Source organism: Vicugna pacos, chromosome 3 (assembly GCF_048564905.1).
Source record: "Vicugna pacos chromosome 3, VicPac4, whole genome shotgun sequence".
Taxonomy (NCBI): Eukaryota; Metazoa; Chordata; class Mammalia; order Artiodactyla; family Camelidae; genus Vicugna; species Vicugna pacos.
Genome location: NC_132989.1, coordinates 63,741,843 through 63,756,046, shown reverse-complemented (window position 1 = coordinate 63,756,046; position 14,204 = coordinate 63,741,843). Strand labels below are relative to the sequence as shown.

The 14,204-nt window shown below is 34.8% G+C and overlaps 1 long non-coding RNA gene across 1 annotated transcript in view; it reads right to left on the bottom strand.

Moving 5' to 3' along the window:
- LOC140695637 (uncharacterized) overlaps nucleotides 1-3,216 on the bottom strand; it is a 321,128-nt gene extending 317,912 nt beyond the window's left edge. Inside the window, exons 1-2 of the long non-coding RNA XR_012071341.1 lie at nucleotides 2,919-3,216; nucleotides 2,285-2,342 (exon numbers count right to left, since the gene is read on the bottom strand). This is a non-coding gene — a long non-coding RNA (uncharacterized lncRNA). The remainder of the gene's footprint in view (nucleotides 1-2,284; nucleotides 2,343-2,918) is intronic.
- Between the last annotated feature and the right edge of the window lie 10,988 nt (nucleotides 3,217-14,204).

Genomic DNA, 14,204 nt, shown 5'->3' with positions numbered 1-14,204 from the left:
ATACAGTCTACACTGTGCGAACCTGGAAAGACAAATGTAAGAATTTTATAAAATCTCTGCAGCTTCTTAATGAGAGCTCACTTCTGCAATCCTAGAAATCATGGAATTGGATCACATGATTGTAAAAGATGGCAAGGAAACTCCAAAACCCATATGGCAGGTCATCTAAAAGTGCAGCTGGAATTCTGTGGCATGAGCTGAAGGAGCACACAGGTAGAATTTTGTCTTTTAGGGAAGTCTCAGTTCTGCTTGTAAGGCCTTTCAACAGAGAGAATCAAGTCTCCTCCCCAGACTATCTAATGCAATCTTTTATTAAGTCAATTGATTATAGATATTAATCATATCTATAAAAACCTCCACAATATCTAAACTGGTGTTTTACTGAATAAAAAAAGGCTATAGCCCAGCCAACCTAACCACCCCAAATTATCTCATTTCCTTCAACAACAGAACAGATATTTTTTCAAAGCAGCAACTAAACAATATGGATGACTTATTTTAGAGAGTATGTAGGATGAAAACACAGTTTTGTTTTTCCCCAGGATTTTTTGTAATAATCATTTATTCTTTGGAGGGCCACATAAGTGTGCATACATTGTAAGTTTTAATTTGTATTATGGAAATTTTCCAACATACACAAAAATGCAGAGAGTAGCACAACCAAGGCCAACGTACGAATCACCCAGCATCAACAACCACCAACATTCTGCAACCTAAAATATATACATACACAAATTTAATCACTAGGATGCACTCTTGCCTGGATTTGAATCTCAGTCTATGAAAGGCATGAGGGAACATGGCTTAAAAAAATAGCACAATTATGCTTTTCATCTCAACCCAGGAGATAAAACTTTGTGAGTAAAAACCTGGCCAGAATAACCTGCACTATTGTTTTCTTTCTCCTTTCATTTTTTTCACGCAGTGAATATCGCTGAATTTTATGAAACCACCATTTATTGAATGCATGTAACCTTGTTACTGAAGACTAATATATTAAGGAAATACTAGAGAAGGACAACAGTGAATAATATAAATCACAGATAGATAGAAAGGTAAACATATGGCTTAACATGTTTTAAAGATAATGTAATTTGCAAAGATATGAGAATAATCATTTTAATGGTATAACAAAAACAAAGTTAGTATTCAATTTGAAATTGGAAAGAAAGGTGGCAGAAAACATACGGAATTCACTTATTTAGCCTTCGAAAGTGTTCAGGCTACAGCACAGCTGATGAAATGGTGGAATGCCACATTGCTTCTAGTCAGTGCAGTATTGCTTTAATTTAAAACTCATGCTCAACTGTCATTTTCCCTCTGAAGGTTTAAATGAGCCGATGGATTCTGAAAAATGTACTGGCAGTTGAAGTCTAACAGAGTCATGGTGTTAACAACAGTGGAGATCTTTCTATTTTGTATCAGAAATAGGTCTGTTAGAGTCCATGGGGAGGGGAGGGAAGGCTCCTTAAAATTATTTAGTAACAGGAGTGAATGCCACATGATTATTGCCCTTGTCTTAGGGAAATATGCATGATAATGTTTTCATTATTGATTCTTTCTCTGTAGGACTCCTGCTTTGGCTCATTGCTCATTTTAAATGGCTCAGTAAGTCACAAGAGTTGTCAGTGTTTCCTCACTTAGCTTTACATCATTTGTTTACAGCATCTGTTCAACAATAGCCTGCTTTATGGATGAACTCCTATAGATTGTGAAGATTTAATGCATCATGCAGGTGTATATTAAATCTGTTACACATATGTCATGAACACAATGGAATTGTTTGAAGACAACTGCGGATAACAGTGCATCATTTTACTCTACATACCAAAGGCTCAGTATGGTGCCTGGAACATGGTATGCAGTCTATGAATGGTTGTTGAATAAAGGGCTGTGTAACTGAATGAATGAAATTATAGAACAGAAAACAATTCAACTGGATTTCATATAAAATTGCACAGTGGCATACACATCCTCTGCCTGAAATTCTAAATAATCCCTTCTTTGCCTATGTAAACCCTCCTCTTTAAGGACTACCTTCATCCTCATATTCTCCATAAGCTTACTTGATCACTTCATCAAATGTTTTAATCCCTTGACTAATCAGTTAGCACTTTACAATTACTTAGTTGAAGAAAGAAGATAAATGATGCATTAAATAATCATGTATAAACAGAAAAGATCAATATAATACTAGGTATGCACTGTGTTTTACTTTTAAAAATAAAATATTAATGTTTGTATTCAGGTTCTGTGCATTAAAAGTAAACAAGTCACTACTCACCAGGAGAAGTCCTTCCTTGTAAACAGGATACACAGCAGGTTCTCATCATGATGCAAATCTGTTTGAGATATGAAACTTTAGGATTAAAAGATCCCATTTAATTTTTTTTGTTTGTTTTAGATGGACTCATTTCAATTAACTATTTCTCTATATGATAAACATACACTTAAAAGGGGATATATATTGAGCAGACATAAATTAGCATTTTATCACTCAGTATCATCTAGCACAGTTTGATGTATTGACAGCTTTTTTCATTAGAAAGCTAACATTGGAATAGCAGTCAGTTCTCACAAGAACAAAATGGAAGTCATAAGCACGTCATATTAATATAAATATTTAAATGTCTTTTAAATAAACTAGTGCAATTATTAGTTCTCTCACTATTCCTCCAAAACGTGCTAAAGTCTGTATTAATTACAGCTGAGGGTTGTCTACGTCTTTGATAAGGCTGAAATATATTCTCTGAAGTAATCCAAGAAATTCTCCTTGGAAGTGTAAACAATGCAATATTCATGCATTTATCCATTCAGCCCACAACTATTTATTGATATGCTATTTTCTGAGAGAAACAGCTTTTATTTTTATTTCTTGTCCGCCCCTGCACTGCCTTCGGCCCTTTTCCCCACCTTACCTAACCTGGCCGGCCCCCGGGGCAAAGAAGGGCTGCTCTGAGACTCTTAGCCGGAGACGGGGTTACGAGGCCTCCATAAAAACTGGGGTTTGCTTGCTGGGTGGCGTGAGCTGGACTCTTCAGGACGCGTCTGACAGGAACGGCGTCCGGCGTCCAGAGCACAGGCGTTGCCCATCCAGAATCCCTGCTAGCCCCGTGAACTCCCGAGATCCCGCGATAACCCACTTCCTCGCGAGAGAGTGAAACCGGGCCTGATTTCCCATTCTCTGAGGCATTCCTGATACTCAGCACCTCCTAGTCTACCCTCCTACACCCCTGCTTCAGGAACTACTCTTTCCTCCTCCCACACCACCACACCTGAAGCCACTTTTGTGGGCTCCAACTGTGCCCTGTTTGCCTTACTTGTGAGGCGGGAAGCCCCATAAAAAGACCGGCAGGACCCCTAGGCAGGGCAGCTGCTCTCCTCCCAGCACCCTCAGGTTCCCTGGCCCAGAGGCTTTATCTCACTTTTTGCCTCTAAAGCTGCTAACTTACACCTAGAATTCTATTGGTTCCCTGAGCTCACTCCTGATTGGTTATTACTCTCACTTCTGATTGGTTATTACTCTCACTTCTGATTGGTCCACTTCCCTAACTTCTGATTGGTCCATTTGTAATACTTCATTTGCATGGAGTTCACTCCTGATTGAGCTATTTCTACAAAGCTTGTTCCTGGTTGGTCAACTTCTGTTGTACTTTATTTGCATATGATGTTGCAAAGTGTAAAACTGGCAGCATGTAAAAGGCCTGTGTAAACCTACAGAAAGGGTCCAGAGTTTGAAGTGTTAACTCATTTGGGCCCGCTGGTGTAGTAAACCTGAGTTCTCCAACTCTCCGAGGGCTGCTTGGTCTCTCGCCCGGATCCAGGTTGCTGTCACAACTGAGATGTAACACATTTTTCCGCAACACTTGTAAATCCCACACTCCACCCAGGCCACAACTAGGCCAGGCAGAAGGCTTTCCCATGGTATTAAAGTGAGAGAGACACAGAGAGAGGAGAAAACAAAGAGATACTGAGAGATGGGAGTATAGAGCCTTGACTCTCCAGATCCTCAAACAGGGCAAGACGAAATCAGAACGCTGCTGTGTGGTGGTAATGGGCCTTTATGTTCCTGCAGGGCTGGAAGCTCTAAAGCAACATCCTTCACCATTTAAAGGCAAAGGGCACTCGGTGGATGTTGGCATAGATGCAGAATTCTCCCATGTTGCTCAGCACACTTATGTTATTGAGTCATTAATGAAGGTGCATATGAATACCAGGGACTCTAACAAGTGGCATATCTTTTCTTCCAGGCAGTAGGTACCTTTGATGTTTCCATTGGTCAGTAAGGTAAAACATTCAGAGTTACCAGTCGTATAGTAAGATCTTAGCCAGAGTGATTTTCATGATTACACTGAACAAAGTTGCAAGTTTAAAAATACTTACTAAACGAGGAATCCTTAGTGAGGCTTTCATGAGATCACAACTAAGGTGCAGGAGATTTCCAGAGATGTTTAAATTATCATATGAGTTTGAACTGGATTGTTCACTGAGAAATTACAAATGCATCTGCTTTACTAAAGTAATGAGATCATAAAAAACAAGCCTTCTAAATTTCTTCCATCTCTAACTCCTCCCTTAAGATTAACACTCATCACAATAGTTTCCCTTTTTTTCTTCCACTCGTGATTCTGACTCTTGTTTCTTTTAACCATTTGTTGTGGCTTTCAGGCAGTTGTTTAATTCATACTCTCAACTACATAGATTAGGTCATAGGGATGTGGGGGTAAGGTAAAGATGTAGTTTTCCTGTAATACATACCTTGTGGTTTTTAGTAGGAAGAAAAGCAAGATGAGATAAAAGAGAGGCCTTTTTACTATGCAACTATAGAGTGAGAGAATTAAAGTCTACAGCACTAACACGCTCTTCTCTTGCTAATTCTGACAGTGTTCATCCTTCATAGCATAATACCCATTGTTATTATGATTGCAGAACCTCTGACATTGTGCTTTGATTTCCCAAACTTAGTATTTACCAGGACTAAAATGCTAAAATATTCTTCCTAACGAAGGAAGTGGAAAAAGAGGCAGTGGAAAAACATCTCAGCCTGCTAAGGATAGAGGAAAACCTTTAAAAGTTATTCTCAGAAGAGACCTTTGGAATAGTTGGTACCTAATTACAATAAATTTATTCAGCTCTTTAAAAGAATGGATGGACTGAGGAAGTTGCAAGTAGCCACTATAACCTGTTTTCGTCCTTCAGTTACGGAAGTATTTTTTGCAAGTAGCCACTATAACCTGTTTTCGTCCTTCAGTTACAGAAGTATTTTTTGAAGTGAGTGCCTGATCTATATAGAGAAGCAATGCATTTGAACCATTGTGAAAATGGCTATGCTTTTACACAGGTTGGTGATCTTGTTGGGAATCATTTGCTGAATCCGCATGGTGACTCTCCTAGTCCCTCTTGCTTGGCTCAGGGATTCAAATAGAGACTCAGAGATTAGAACATGCTATGCAAATAGTCAGTCTCCAGCTAAATATTTCCACTGGGCTTGGTGTAAGATTGGGCTTTATGACTTCCTAAAGGATTATGGCCCCATCACAATGAACCATTTGAACAGAAAGCTTGGTTTTTTCTTATATACAGAGACACAATCTACAGTTTATTTCTGTTATGATAACTGTGCTCAGCTTCCCATTAGGTGAGTTTTATAAGGACTTTTGAATCATAGCAAGATAGCCTACAAGTGGATAATATTGAGAAAAACTCAATATGCTTTTCCCCCTTTTGCTGAATGCTTATGTAAGTCAGGTGGAGTGAAGAAAGTTTGGGGTGGGGTGTGGAGGTTAGTTACAACCATAATACCAGTAATAAGCCTTTCAAACCAATTCATATAGAAAAAATTGCATTCTCCTTTAATAATCAAATGAAACAGACTTTGGGGATAAAACAGAAGCTTGAGACAGAGAGGGAGTCTAGATGTTGATTAATAAAGAAGCTGTATGAAATAGATAACAGATTTCATTTGGGAGTTTTTATCTTTATCTGTTAGAACTAACGGTAGAGTTTCTTGCAAGAAATATAGAGAGACATTAGTTACAGTGAATTTACACCCTATCACTTAATCAAGGAAATTTAAACAAAAGGAGGAGATAAAATAGGTTGAATTTTTATGCTAGATTGCAGATAAAGTTGAGTTAAAGGAAAAGAAGCAGGTGAAAGCACAAGCAACATAAATAAATCATGTCAGATCTAATTAGTGTAAGTAACTAATAGAAAATTGAACAAGTGCTAGAATAAACTAAATCCAGCACCTTTTTTTTGTTTGTTTATAAGTAAAACAGTAATAAAAATAGCTCTTGGGAGAATTAATGTTTAGAAAATTGAGTGGCACACAGTACTTAAAATATCTGTATTTTGAAAAAAATCATTTGAAAAATCATTGAAAAAATAAGAATCAGCAAGGATCAAAATATGTTTATTTCTAATTATTAATACTCAGTTCTGAGAATAATGGTAAATGAAGTTAATTCACATGTGAACAGAGATTACTTTTGTAGATAAGAATTTAGACTGAAACCAAAATTCAAAAGGTGTAAAATTTTAATGTTTAACTTCACGTAATAGGAAGAATCATCATGAAAATTTATTTTAATAATTTGATTATTGTTTTTAACAGTATTCAAAGCAGACATTGTTGCTGTTTTATAGAAATAACGATATATAAAAATTGAAAAAACTAAGATTGTCTGTGGACTACAAGTCCTGGGTTCAGTATGATTTTCCAGTTTTCACTTAAACTGAAAAACACCCAAACACCCTTCACAGTGCTGAATGTGAGATGTGTGTTCTCTTTTTTTTTTTTATCACCTTGAAGCAGAAATTGTATAACAGTTATATTTCGAATAGAAATTATAAAAATCAAACATAAAAATTCTATGTTTATATATAGTTTATTTCAGCATCTTTTGAGCAGTCACAAAAGTGATGTTTGTTTACAATGATTTGTACTATTTACTTTTTCTACTGCAGTATAGAGTTTTATTTCCTAAATATTTTTCCAAGCTTGCCTTTAAGGACACCATGTATGTAATAAGTAATTCTAATTTAAATGGCACATAATTTTATTATAATAACAAAACTTTTATTTGGAAGTAAGCTAAAAATAGATACTTGCTCTTCTTTCTTTATTGCAGTTGTAAGAATTTTTTCTAAAGTTGAGATTTGCAATACCTACAAGCAGGAAAATGATTTTACTCTCTTCCTGTCTGTTCTTAGAGAAAATAAAAAGCTCTTGTATTTGTGCCAATAGCAAAAAACTGGATAGAAAAGAAAAATAATTGAAAAATTTGAATCAACAGGAAAATAAAAACAAAAAAAATCAACGTAGTTATAATGAAAGTTAGTTTCTTGGATAAAATGCTTGTTTAGTGAAATCTTCATAGGATGATTAAGATGGATGAGACCTATTTGATAAATGTAACTCAACCAGTTATTTTTTAAATATACAATCCCAAATTTAATAACATCTCTAATTTTAAGACCTTTTTTTAACAACATAGTTTAACTCTTCATGTGAAATAATATATGATTTGCTTATTTCCTTTTCCTGGAAATTAATAAAATTGTTGATTTAGCTAACTTATTTAACCCATGTTGATAAAACTTTCTGAGTTTCAAAATAGGTATAATGTTATCTCATGGTGCTGTGAATGACATCACCAAAATTAAAAACAGGCAATTCTGGTGGAGGATATAGCTCAAGTGGTAGAGAGCATGCCTAGCATGCACAAGGTCCTGGGTTCAATCCCCAGTACCTCCTCTAGAAAGAAATAAGTAAACCTAATTACCTCCTCCCTCAAAACAAAACAAAACAAAAAAAGATAGGCAATTCCAAACCCTCATCTCCCCACAGAAGCATTGGAAAACGTGAAGAAACTATCAGAACCAACTTTGTCATTACTCTAAATAATAGTCAGAACTGTACAGCAACCAAGCAGATGCTGAACAAGAAATAGGTAATATGAAAACGTTAAAAAGTAAAAGAATTTGAGGCACTTTTATTTGTCTTTCCCCTATCACTCCCCAGGCTCAATGGTGATCTTGAAGATAGTGGTAGTTCTTCTAGAGGAACCACAGCAGATCTTATTCAGAAATTATAGTGTTACTTTGTTCTGTGTTGTCTGAGGGCTACCTGAGGAACTGATACCAGGTGTTTGTCTCTGTTTTACCTAACTTACAATGTGTTGAGGGCAGAAAAGTGACGGGTATTGTCAGAAAACATTGTAACACTGTAATGTGAATGGAAAACCTTTAGCTAACAGGGACAAAAAATTGCAGTTGAAACCTAAAATACACTGCCTAAATATAGTAGGAAAAGCTGGGAGAGAATTTCTTTGGGAAATTAGAACATTTAAAAGTGCCCACATATACTGGGAAATTTAGAAAACCACATGCATGACCAGGACAGGATGCTTTAGCTTAGAAAAGACCTGACAACACTCTAAGCTTGTATCTCTGCTTGATCCCTAGATTTAGTGCAATAACTGAAAGGAAAAATTCATAAAGGGACTCAATAGAAAAACTGAGCAAGTAAAAGAAAGAATTAGTAAACTCAAAGACAGCATGATTGAAATTAACCAGTCTGAGTTGCAGAAATAAAAACAGAGAATGAAGAAAAATGAACACAGTTAAGGAGAAATTAAAACATTCCCGGATACATAAATGTAGAGTTTTTACAAGTGGACCTATAAAATATGCTAAAGGAAGTTCTTCAGGTTGAAACAAAAGGATGCTAGACAAAATTCAAACAGTATGAAGGAATAAACATGTCTAGTAAAGATAGCTACATAGATAAATAAAGAAGTCACTATCATGTGTTTCATGTTTGCAGCTCCACTTTTTTATTTCCTGCATGACTTTAAAAGCTTTAGAAGGGAATCAAAACAGAACATTACAAACAAACAAACAAACAAACAAAAAACCTGAACGTAAAAAAAATGCTGTAATAGGGAAAATGAAGGACGAAAAGGTATAAGACATACTGTACACAAATAGCAAAATGACCAGAGTCAGTACTTTCTTATCAGTTATTTTTCATGTAAATGACTTAAATTCTCTTAATCTAAGAGCTGAGGTTATCAGAATGGATTTAAAAAAAAAAGAACATGATCTCCTTATATATTGTCTTCAAGAGACTCACCTTAAAACTAAGGGCACAAATAGGTTGAAAGTGAAAGAATGGAAAAAGATATTTCATGAAAATAGTTATCAAAAATAGCTCAGGTGGCTGTAATTATATTAGACAAAATCTAAATCCTTTATAAGAGACAAAGAAGGACAGTAAAGAAGCAATTTATTAAATATATGTGTGTGTGTGTGTGTGTGTGCATATACCAAATAACAAAGCCCCAAAATATATAAAGCTAATACAATAATAATGGAGACATCAATAACTTAATTTCCATGAAGGGTAGAATATTTAAACAGAAGATCAATAAGAAAGTAGGGGATTTGAACACTAAAAACCAACTAGACCTAACAGACATACAGAAAACACTCTACACAATAACAGCAGAATACACATCCTTCCCAAGTGCAAATGGAACAGTCTCCAAAATAGATCATGTGTAAGATCACAAAACAATTCTTGTTAAATTAAAAAAAAAAGATATCATACAAATATCTTCTCCAACCATATTTAACTGCAGTTAGAAATTAGTATCAGAAGAACTGGGAAATTCATAAATATGAGTGAAATAACAGACTCTTTAAAAAGCAGTGGGTCAAAGAAAAATGAAAATTATAAAACACTTAGGAATGAAGTGAAAGACAAAACAAAATAAAACTTATGTGATGCACTGAAAGCAGTGCTCAGAAGGAAATGTATAGTGGAAAATACTACATTAAAAACATTATCTCAAACCTAACTCTACACTTTAAGGACTATCAGGAAAACAATTACAAACCCAAAAGCTAACAGAAGGAAATAAATGATAAAAATGGGTGTAGAGATTTAAAAAAGAATACAGAAAAAGAACAAAAGAATCAACAAAACCAAAAGTTGATTCCTTGAAAAAATTAATAAAATGACAAGTCTTTAGCTAGAAAGGAAAAAAAAAAAAGGAGTGAAGGCATAAATAACTAAAATCATTAATAAAAGCAGGGACATTACTAATGACTTTATTAGAAATAAATTAAAAAAAGATTATAAGGACATATTATGAACAATTGTATGACATGAATTAGGTAACTTTGACGAAATAAACACTTTCTTAGGAACACATCAACTACCAAAAATGACTCAAGAAGAAATTGTTGAGTTGAATCTGTTGAAGAAGGTGTTGTTAATATCTAAAACGTTACGCTCAAAAATGTTGGTGGACCTCATCTAATCATCTGAATGCCTTCAGAAAAAATGTGGAGGTCTCCTGAAAGAGAAGGAACTCTGCTTCAAGACTTCAGCATTAACTCCTGCCTGAGTTTTCAGCCTGCTAACTTGCCTAACAGATTTAAAACTTTCAACTCAGCCCCCAATATCCCATAGGTCAATTGAGTCAGTTCCTTAAAATCTCTCTCTTTCTCGCTCTAGCTATAGATAAAGATATTAGATATATCTATATCTGGGATAGATATCTATAGATAAATAGATAAGTGAGTGAAATATATATGATCTATGTATTTGCATATATGTGTATACATACACATATATATGAATTATGTTTTACTTTTATACACACATATAACATATAGTCAGAGATCTCCAGAAACAAAACCAGTAGGATAAGAACATATATAGAAAGAGATTTACAAGGAGTTAAGGAATGGGCTCACATGATTATGGAGACTGGCAAGTTCAAATCTTCAGTGTGGGCTGACAGGCTCAAGACTCAAGGTGCACTTCAAGTCCAAAGGCCAGCAGGAGAAGTCTCAAGAAAACTTACAGTACAGAGGAAGTCTGTAGGCAGTCTGTAGGAATTCCATTTGCTCAAGGTGACCAGTCTTTTTGTTCAATTCAGGCCTTCAGATGAGGACCAGCCCCATTATGAAAATATACTTACTCAAATATACATACTCAAAGTTCACCAGTTAAAATGGTAATCTCATTCAATCAATAACATTCTTCCAAGTTGACACATAAAATTGACCATTACACACACAAACACACACAGACACACACACACACACAATTGGAAGTACAAATCAGATATCTACCTATTACAGATTTTGGTACTGAGAACAGAGGTTCTGTTGTAATAAATATCTAAAAGTGTGAAGTGACTTTGGAAATGGATAGTGGGTATGTAATGTTAGAATTCTGAGATTCAAGATAGAAAACCCTAAATTTCCTTGAAGAGATTCTTGGTAGATATATGTATATTAAGACCAATTCCAGTGAGACCTTAGAAAGAAGTGAGACAATCTGTAGAGGAAATTTCTATCAGCTCAGAAAATACATATATCATAATGAATGGAATGTTACTAGAAATATGAGCATTAAAGATGCTTGTTGTGAGGTCTAAGATGGAAAAAAGGAACATGCTATTGGACACTGGGAGAAAGGTGATGCTTGTTATGAAGTGAGAGAGTTTGACTGAATTATGTTTTACAGTTGTATAAAGGTGGAACTTGTAAGCTTTGAACTTGGATATTTACCTGAGGAGATTTCTAAGCAAAGTATGGAAGATGAAACCTTGTTTCTCCTTGCTTCTTTTAGTAAAATGTGTGGAATGTGAGAGGAAAGAGATAAATTGATGAGGGAACTAATTGTTAAGTCAAAAGAAATTAGCCTTTGATGAATTGTAAATTTTCAGCCTACTCAGAAAACATGCTCTGAGACAGAGGCATGGGTGTAGCTGAAGAACTGTTTGCTAAAGAGATTAGGTATGTGATTTATGGATATAAACAACCATCTCAGCAAAAGCCAGGACTAAAGATGAGATTACACAGGAAGGATCTATGGAAGAACCTAAGTGCCTATTGGTAAGGATTCCCCTGACATTCACTGAAGAAAGAAAAAGTTTTGAGATTTTTATAATAGCAAAATACTGTCAACATGGGCTGAAAGGGACAGAGATGGGACAAAATGAAGTAACAATAATTCTGAGAATAGTCATGGATACAGAGACCAATTAAGTGAACCCAAGATCTCAGAAGCCAGGCCAAGTAGTATGTTAAGCATTAGGGATATAGCAGTAGACAAGACACATAAGACCCTGGATCATAGACATTATCACAGTACAATCATTGTTTATAGGTAAACCTGGATGATTTTTAATTGATTGTTCCATCGTGAAGGCTTTGTATCTTCAATAACTTACATATCAAAATACTCTGTGAGACTCTATGAGACAGAAATACCTAAGACTTTGACTTTAAGAACTTTTGATTAGTGGGTGAAAAATTTAGATATAATGGTTAATAATCAGTGTCAGACATTATTTGCTGTATTAACACAAATTCTATACTAAATATTTTCAGATTTTAATGTCTATTAAAAGTGCTAGATTGGACCTGTCACATTTCCTTAATAAATATATCTAAATAAAATTTTGCATGTTGTAAAAGAATAAATGAAGGATGACATGTGTGTTTCAAATGTAAAGGAGACTGATTAATTGCCTAACATTTTACATTTTCCTACTTTGATTGTCTCTATGAAGTTCTGAAGATTCCTCAAACCACTCTCATTTTTCACACTGACTGCAAATTTGGGAGTCCTCAAGACCACAGTCAAGTTCAATTATTTACTACAAGTACTCACAAAACTCAGAAAATCCATTATACTTATGGAATGGTTGATTATAAAATAAATTAATATCAGAGAGGAAAGATGCACATAGGGTAAGTTCCCGGAGATACCAGATCTTGGAGGTTCCGGTTGTCCTCCCCCAGTAGAACTGTGCAGGCAGCACCTGTTTTTCCCAGCAATGATGTGCAACAGTATGTACAGAGCATTGCCAATCAGGGAGACTCATCTGAGCCTTGGTGTCCACAGTTTTATTGGAACTGGGTCACATAGACATGTTTGACCCCCTATGTGGCTGAACTTCAACTCCATTCCCTCCAGATGTGGAGCTGATACTATGTGGTCAAAGACCCCCAACCATAAATCATATCATTAGCATAGACTATCTAGCATTGCCAAAGCCTCCAAGTAAACAGGGACTCTCTTTTCAGGCAGAACATTCCAAGGGCTTAGGGGTTACCTCCCAAGAGCCAAAGCCAAAGCCCACACCTCCTTAGTGTATTTATGCAGAAGAAACATTGACACTATTCATTGTTTTATGTTCTTCTGGTATCTAATTGCTTATAAAAGTATTGCAGAATATACAACAGAATCCATCATGCAACTCATGTTAAATATTAATATACAATGTATTAATTAGAACATAAAGTATATAAATATATATAAATAATTAAATGTTTTATATATATATATATATATATCAAAACAAATTAAACAGTATATAATTAAATTTTTGGATTCTCAACTTTGAAAACAATTTAAATTCTTGATAGACAGATAAATAGAAATCTGAATATCAGGGGACTTTTTTACCTCTCTAGACATTCTTTAAAAATAAGTAATAAATGAGAGCTGAAAAAAAAAAATCTAGTTTCATGCTTGTCTGCCTTCCATAGAGTAGGGCCTCTTATGGTAGTAGCATTTTGCAGACAGCAGTTCAACTTAGATTTTATTGGAGAAGTGATGTTAAGAACCTTGTCTAACTTGTGTGTATTGGAATATCGGAAAATGAAGAAATGTAGTTACAACTTCACAGTCCATTGCTCGGTTGTTCTGGTACTGTGGAATTGGAAAAACAAAGCTGACTTCTAGAAAATTTTGCAAAAGTAAGGATTATTAAAGCAAACTTGGAGAGAATTTTTTTCAAAGCAGTTTGGTAAATTCTAATGCTGTGCTATTTGTTGTAGATTTCAATTGCCTACTCTCTTAATGTAGGTAAAAACAATATTACTTTTCAATCTCCTGAGATGAAGTATAAAAATAAAAGAATAGGAACTATATTCATGCAAAAAATATTTGGGCTTTTAAAATTATTCCAAATAGAAAACAAAAATTCAAAATATATTTTGTTAGTCTATTTTATAGCACAATCTAGTCATATAATTTTGCTATTTTTTATATAAAAATAAACTCAGTATTAAGTACATAAAAAATGTCTATTAGAGAAGATTGATCAAGATGGTGGAGTAAGAGGATGTGGAGCTCACCTTTCCCCATCAACACATCAAAAATACATCTA